This window comes from Onychostruthus taczanowskii, unplaced genomic scaffold (assembly GCF_017590055.1).
Source record: "Onychostruthus taczanowskii isolate IOZ18803 unplaced genomic scaffold, ASM1759005v1 scaffold34, whole genome shotgun sequence".
Lineage (NCBI taxonomy): Eukaryota > Metazoa > Chordata > Aves > Passeriformes > Passeridae > Onychostruthus > Onychostruthus taczanowskii.
Window position 1 is genome coordinate 2,706,794 of NW_024500794.1, and position 6,159 is coordinate 2,712,952.

The window sequence follows — 6,159 nt, forward strand, 5'->3', positions numbered from 1 at the left end:
TGTGTCACCAGCACTCTCAGTGGGTGCAGAAGCTCATCCCACAGATGTGTGAAGAGCTGTTTTTCTAACAGTAACACATGCATGGCATCTGAAGACACTTTTGTTCCTTGGTTAGGTGGGACAGGTCTCGTTGGAGTGGAATCACTAATGTTAGCCTGAAATTCAGAGAGGGACTGACCTCCCTTTTCCTGCTCAAGATTTGATAGACATGAAGCTGTGAAAGAAAAGGCTTTTATTTGCTCCTTCTTTTCTCAAGCTTGACGGTAGCAGGGTGTCTTTCTCAAGACTGGCTTGGGAAGCTTTGCTTCCCCCACCCCTTATATGAACCATCACAGACTTATGGCCCACCAAGGCATGTCCTAAAGTGCTGCTCAGATCTGCTGGCTATTCAGTCAGTTTCTGTGGAACCCTGGGTAGAATACATGTCTCTCCCTGCGTTGTTGGACATACAATGCAATACCTGTCCCTGGGGACTGCTGCACCCTTCCCAGACTGCTGCTGGATGTTATCCAGATCCAGCTCCCTGATCTCCTTAGGGCACAGCTGGCATGCTGAGCTGCTGGGGCTCAAGCACCAGTGACACCCTGGGAGCAGTAGCATTGCTGAGCTCTCCCTAGACAGCAGGACAAGCCTACTCAAGCCTGAAAGGTGGTCAGGCAAAAGAGTATGTTTGTAGCTGTATTTGTACAGCTGTAGCTGTAAGACATCTGTGGGCATGTATTTAAACAACTAGATCTTGCCTGAGTGCTCAGGTGTTAGTATTTCACTGATATGAGTGGACAGGACAATCCTCCAGGACAACACAAACAGAAAACTCCTGAAGTGGTTGTTACACACCACGTGTGTGTGTTCTGGGGAGCAGGGTTGGTGGATGTTGGCTGAGAATCCAGCAACCATGTGCATGCAGCACTGGGTGGAGAGCTTCATGTGGGGGGTAACTCATGGATAAGGCACTGAGGGCAGGAAGAAGTTCTGGGTGCTTCTTCCAAATTTGGTTGTAATGTGGGGATCTCACCCATGGCATGACCCTGCTGACACCAGGGCAAGTTCCTTGATTCCAGTAATGCTGCGTGGGGGTTTAAAGATGTGGATAAGTTCAGGCAGCTGATTACAAAAAATACACTGAAATCCAGAATGAAAAAGAGGAAGGCTCAGGCAAATTGTAGCTATCTGACTGCTTCCAGAGGAGGTAGTGAGGACTCTGCCCTGCCTGCTCTGTCTGTGACCAAAATAGACCTTCCCCAGCAGATCCTGAGGGTGGTCATCTCAGTATTAAGTTTTCTTTCCTATCATACCTTCATTATTTCCAGGTGATCACACTGTTCCCAGTAGCTTGCTCTGACTGCCAGCAGTGCAGCTGAGCTGTTCCTGACCCCTGACCTATGGTAATTAGAAGGCTTTGGCAGAAGCCTTCAAGTGGCATCTGTTGCTTTGGGAGTGATTTGTCCAAGATGGTCAATTTTCACTGTGGAGGAGAAGGAAGGTCACACGGAAATGTTCGCTCCAAGGAAAAACTCCCTTCGTTTCTATTTTAGTCACCCTGGGGATTAATTGCCTCCTAAAAAAAAAAACCTGGAAGAGCAGAGAAGTAAGAGCATGCAGGCAAGCACGTGTGATAAGGATAGACTGGGGACAGCCATGTTTCAGACTAGCTGTTGTACAGGCTTGCTTTTAGAAAGTATTTTGTAAAAGGGAAAAAACATTAAAAAGGAACAGTAAAACGTCCATGCATTATTAGCTGTAGATGCAACTTTTAAAAGCAGCAGAAAATACCCTAACTGGAAAGGAAAAGCCCAGCTGTCTGCTGAGCACTCCCTTTCCCTTCTCCTCTGCCCATGGGCCCAGCTTTGTCTGCTGGGGCAGCATGGAGCTGTGGGAAAACTATTCTCAGCCATTTCAGGTTGTAGCTTGACAATGTGGTAAACCTCCTGCCATCAGATCAAACACACCCCAGCCATGCCATACACAGGGCAGATAAGTATAAACTTGTTGGTTCAAAATACTTGCTGAGTTTTTGAGACAATAGCTCTTGCATAGCCAAGCTTCATGCCTGTGCTGCTCTGTTTTTTTCTCTGGGTCGGGTGCTGCTCATTCTCCCACACATGGGACGAAGCCATCAAGAGCACCACACAATGCTTATTCAACAGAAAGGAGCCCTGTCACCATGCCTCAGCCAGACCAGATTTTTAAGGATGGGTAATGCAGGGCATTGGTTGGATGAAAACTATCAGATCATCACCACAGAATAGCTGTCACCAAAGACACGTGTGGATAGACTGGCAGGTGTTGTATGAATGAAGGGTTTCAGGAGGTTGTGTAAAAGCCAAGTCACCAAGGGGAGTCACAACTGAGCTGGGTCAGTTTGTCTGGGCAAGGGTCACCACCAGAACTCCTTTGGCCAGTGCTGTTGCTGAGTTGTGTGGAGCTGCATCCTCCACAACAGTGCTCCTGTTGACTTCTTGGCTGTCTCCCCGTCAGGCCTGGCTCTGTTTAGTTGTGAAACCCGACCCTCGTATCCTGTGTCCAGCAGGTATGAAGACCAAAGTAAATAAGCCTCAATAGAAACCACACTTGTTAGGGACAGAACGCGTGTTAGCTTTCATAATTCACCTTGGGACTCGTTTGCCGAAGGCTGCTCTGAGCCCATTAGCGCTGATGTCTATTTTTAGCCCCAATTCCTGTCAGCTGTGGGTCCCAGTCCATGAATGTGACACCCTGTCAAGAATCCCTTTTTTTTTACCCTGTAACATTTAAAAAACAACTGTGGGGTTTTCTTCTGCTGGCTGTTCAATGTCTTCTGCCACAGTAAAGGGAAAAGGTGAGCTGCTGTGCCTGTGGAGAGGTTTCTCATTCCTCATGGCTGATGATTTTCTAACCATCCCTGACTTTCTGGCTTATTTCAGCGCATCAGGGATCCAGTTAACTGAGCATATAGGACATGGGGGTGCTGGCTTGGCAAACCTCTGGGAGGTGACACCAACCTTCCCAGGCATGCTTAGGAAGCACAGCTGTTTTCCAGCTATAGTTGGAAAGTTTTGGTGGCATTTCACGGGAGGGTTTTCAGTATCTCCTTCCTGATCGGATCTCCCCGCTGGGCTGTTTGAACTGGCTCTTTGCCGGACAGCAGCACAAGCCTCCCAGAGGCAAAGTTTTGTGTACCATGCAGGAAAGTGTGGGGCCTCCTAAAGTGAAAGGAAGTGCATAAATGCAAGATTGTACATCTGCTGTTATCAGAGCTGGGCAAATCAGCCATACTTTCTTTCCAGCCTTCTGAAGAGTCAGAGAGCTTAGAGGTTCACACAAGTGAAGAAGTTATTGTGCTTGGAAAGCCAGATGAAAGAAGCAGGGAGATAGATGATCTCATGGGAGCAAAGATGAGTGTGATGAGAGGGATTTCTATCCTTCCATATAAGGAGTAAAATCTTCTGCCATACTTTTCATCAGCAAAGCCCAGGAGTCCAGAAGCCCTTGGGATGGGACATGGGGTGATGGGGAAAGAGAAGAAGGGCTGCAGAGACTGGAGGAGAGGAGAGGAGAGGAGAGGAGAGGAGAGGAGAACAAAGCAACATCTGAAGCAAGTGCAGGCAGGATCTGAGCAAGCCTGCAGCAGTGAGCTGTGGGAGAGCACAGAAGGGGCTCTAAGCATTGGTACAATTTAGGAGGTAATGGAGTAAGAAGCTGCGACTGTAAGCAATGGAAGGTCCCTGGGATGCATGTCCAAAGCCAGACTCCTGGGAAGCCTATCCACAGAGCTTTACTGAATATAATTGTTTATATATTTTCACCTAATTGGGGTTAATCTGCTCTCTGCTTTGGCTAATCAGCTGATTCAGAGGCCTAATAGGTTGAGGGGGGATGTTTTGCTCTCCTCCTGTTTTCAAGGCCATGTAGTCAGGGGCAAGCAAGCACTGTGGAGGGGCTCAGAGCTGCCTGCTGTCAAGTCTGGTAGAAAAGTGCTTTATCCCTTGAGGAATGGTGCTGGGGAGCAGGTCCCCAGGAGGGACTAGTGCCTTTCTTCTTGCTAATTGGCAGATCTTGTGAAAACGAAGGATTACTAGGGAAAAAAAACTCCTCTGCAAGAGCCCAGCACTGAGTGAGATAACTACTCTGTAGAGATCTGCTGAGGCTCCCACATCCTGGGGGGTACCATTCCTAGCCGGCCCCATGTCCTGCCTCAGGCCCCCACCTCCAGCAAAGGATATGCATGATTCTGGCACAGACATCTGGTGTCCATCCACTCAGGCACTGTTGCTATTTCAGGTTCCTTTGCTGGGTGGTGAGTCATGGGCATCTCATGCAAAATCTTCCATGTCACTTCAGGCTAAAGGAGATGGTGTTGCCATCATAAGCACATCCTGCCCTTTGAGGGTGGGAAAAAAGTCAGGGTGGGCTCAGCCATGTGATGGGAGCTCACTGTGCTCCAGGGAAGCTGCTGTAAATGCTGTCTCTAGTTACTGCTCATTACTTAGCTTATGAATGTTGACCAGCACCTAGAGCCAATATAGAACATCCTCCATTGCCTTCTCTACCACCCTGGTCCTGGTTACCTGCTCCCTTCCCCAAGCATTGGAGCCCCATCCACCCCAGTCACAGCTCCCTCAGCCCTCTACCCAGGCAAGGATGTCAGAGCACAGTGGGCTGAAGCTTTCCTTTATCGAGTCACTGCTTGTCCAACTTGGCTTCAGAGTAGTTTTCCTATAGAAGATGGGAACTAAACAGGTGAGTCACAGCATGAAGTGCAAGAAATGCTCCTGGACTAGTGTGAGATGTCCAGGTGAGGTGGAACTCCTGAGCAGCAACTGTAGCCAAAAAAAGCATTCCTGCAAGATGTGGTTGGATGTGTCTGGAAAGGAGCCTGAACTACAGTGCAGCACAAGGACAGCCCAACAAGGAGCCCTGGGAGCCACTGGGGAGGGGGTCACCTCTGGCCTCGATGTTCTGAGCAGCAGCTGGACCTCCAGGGGTCCCTCCTCACCCACACCTTTGAGTCTTAGTGAGAAGCCCAGTGCAAAGGCTGTTTAAAGCTGAAATGTCAGGGAGAGTAACAGGACCTTTTTTTTTCCTTTTTTTTTTTGCCAGCATCTGACAGCCAACATTGATTTTGCAACTTCACTGCAGCGGACCTCAGGCACAGACCAAAATGTTTAAGGAAGTGTAATGCCAAAGTCAAGGAAGTGTCACGCCTGGGTGGACCGAGTGTCATTTCTGCATCACTTCTCAGTCATCATCAGATCCTGTAACACACATCCCACCTTTTTTTCTTCCTCCCCTAGTGGAACTCATCATCTCCCCTTCCCAACCAGGATCACCTCACGCCCAGTTGCATCAATTCAACTGTTAGCATGGGCAGACTCCAACAATTGGAAGACTTTATTGTTATTTTTAATCATCTCCAACTGGGGGTTCCACAGTAGAGTGTCCAAGACAAAGTGAAACCGTTGCCACCCTCAACTTCTCATTTTTTCCCTCCCTAGTGCTTTCTGAGTTTATATTGTTCAGTACATGAGGTAAGCGACCCAGCTTCAAAACACCACCTTAAAAAAACAAAAAGTTATGAGGAAAGAGGGATGACAACATGGAGTTTTAATTGCAGAGCCTTTCAGTGCTGTGGTTTAGCGATCCTTTGAAGAGGCAGACACGTATCTAAGAGGGGCACAGGCCAGTAGTTCAGGAACAGGGCTTGAAGCATCTCCAGCTTGCTTTAGCATAACAGCGCTAGGAGCAATGAATAGTTAGGACTTCATGGTGACTGCCCACATGCAAAAGGCCAGCTCTCTCACAGAGTTCTCACAAAAGAGAGCCATACAGGCATTAACAGTAAATCAAAGCATACAGAAAAAGGTCAGATACTCAGAGGGAAGCAGCATGACTCACTTCAGCTCACAAGACAGGCTCAGACCCCAGACAACAGCAACACCTTCCTCAAAAGTCGAGGATGCAGAATTCATGATCAGCCCCTGCCCTCATTCCACAGGAGGCACGAGCCAGTATCAGGACAGGGCAAGTGCCATGCACAGAGGACACCAGGAAACATTATCCCTTGCTTGGATAAGCAAGCAAGAAAATCAATGTCAATTTTGAGAACAAGGCTGCTTGGATCCAAGTGCCAGTCAGTAGAACTCACCCAGAACCCAGCAAAGAGCCCCTTTAAGGCAGGCC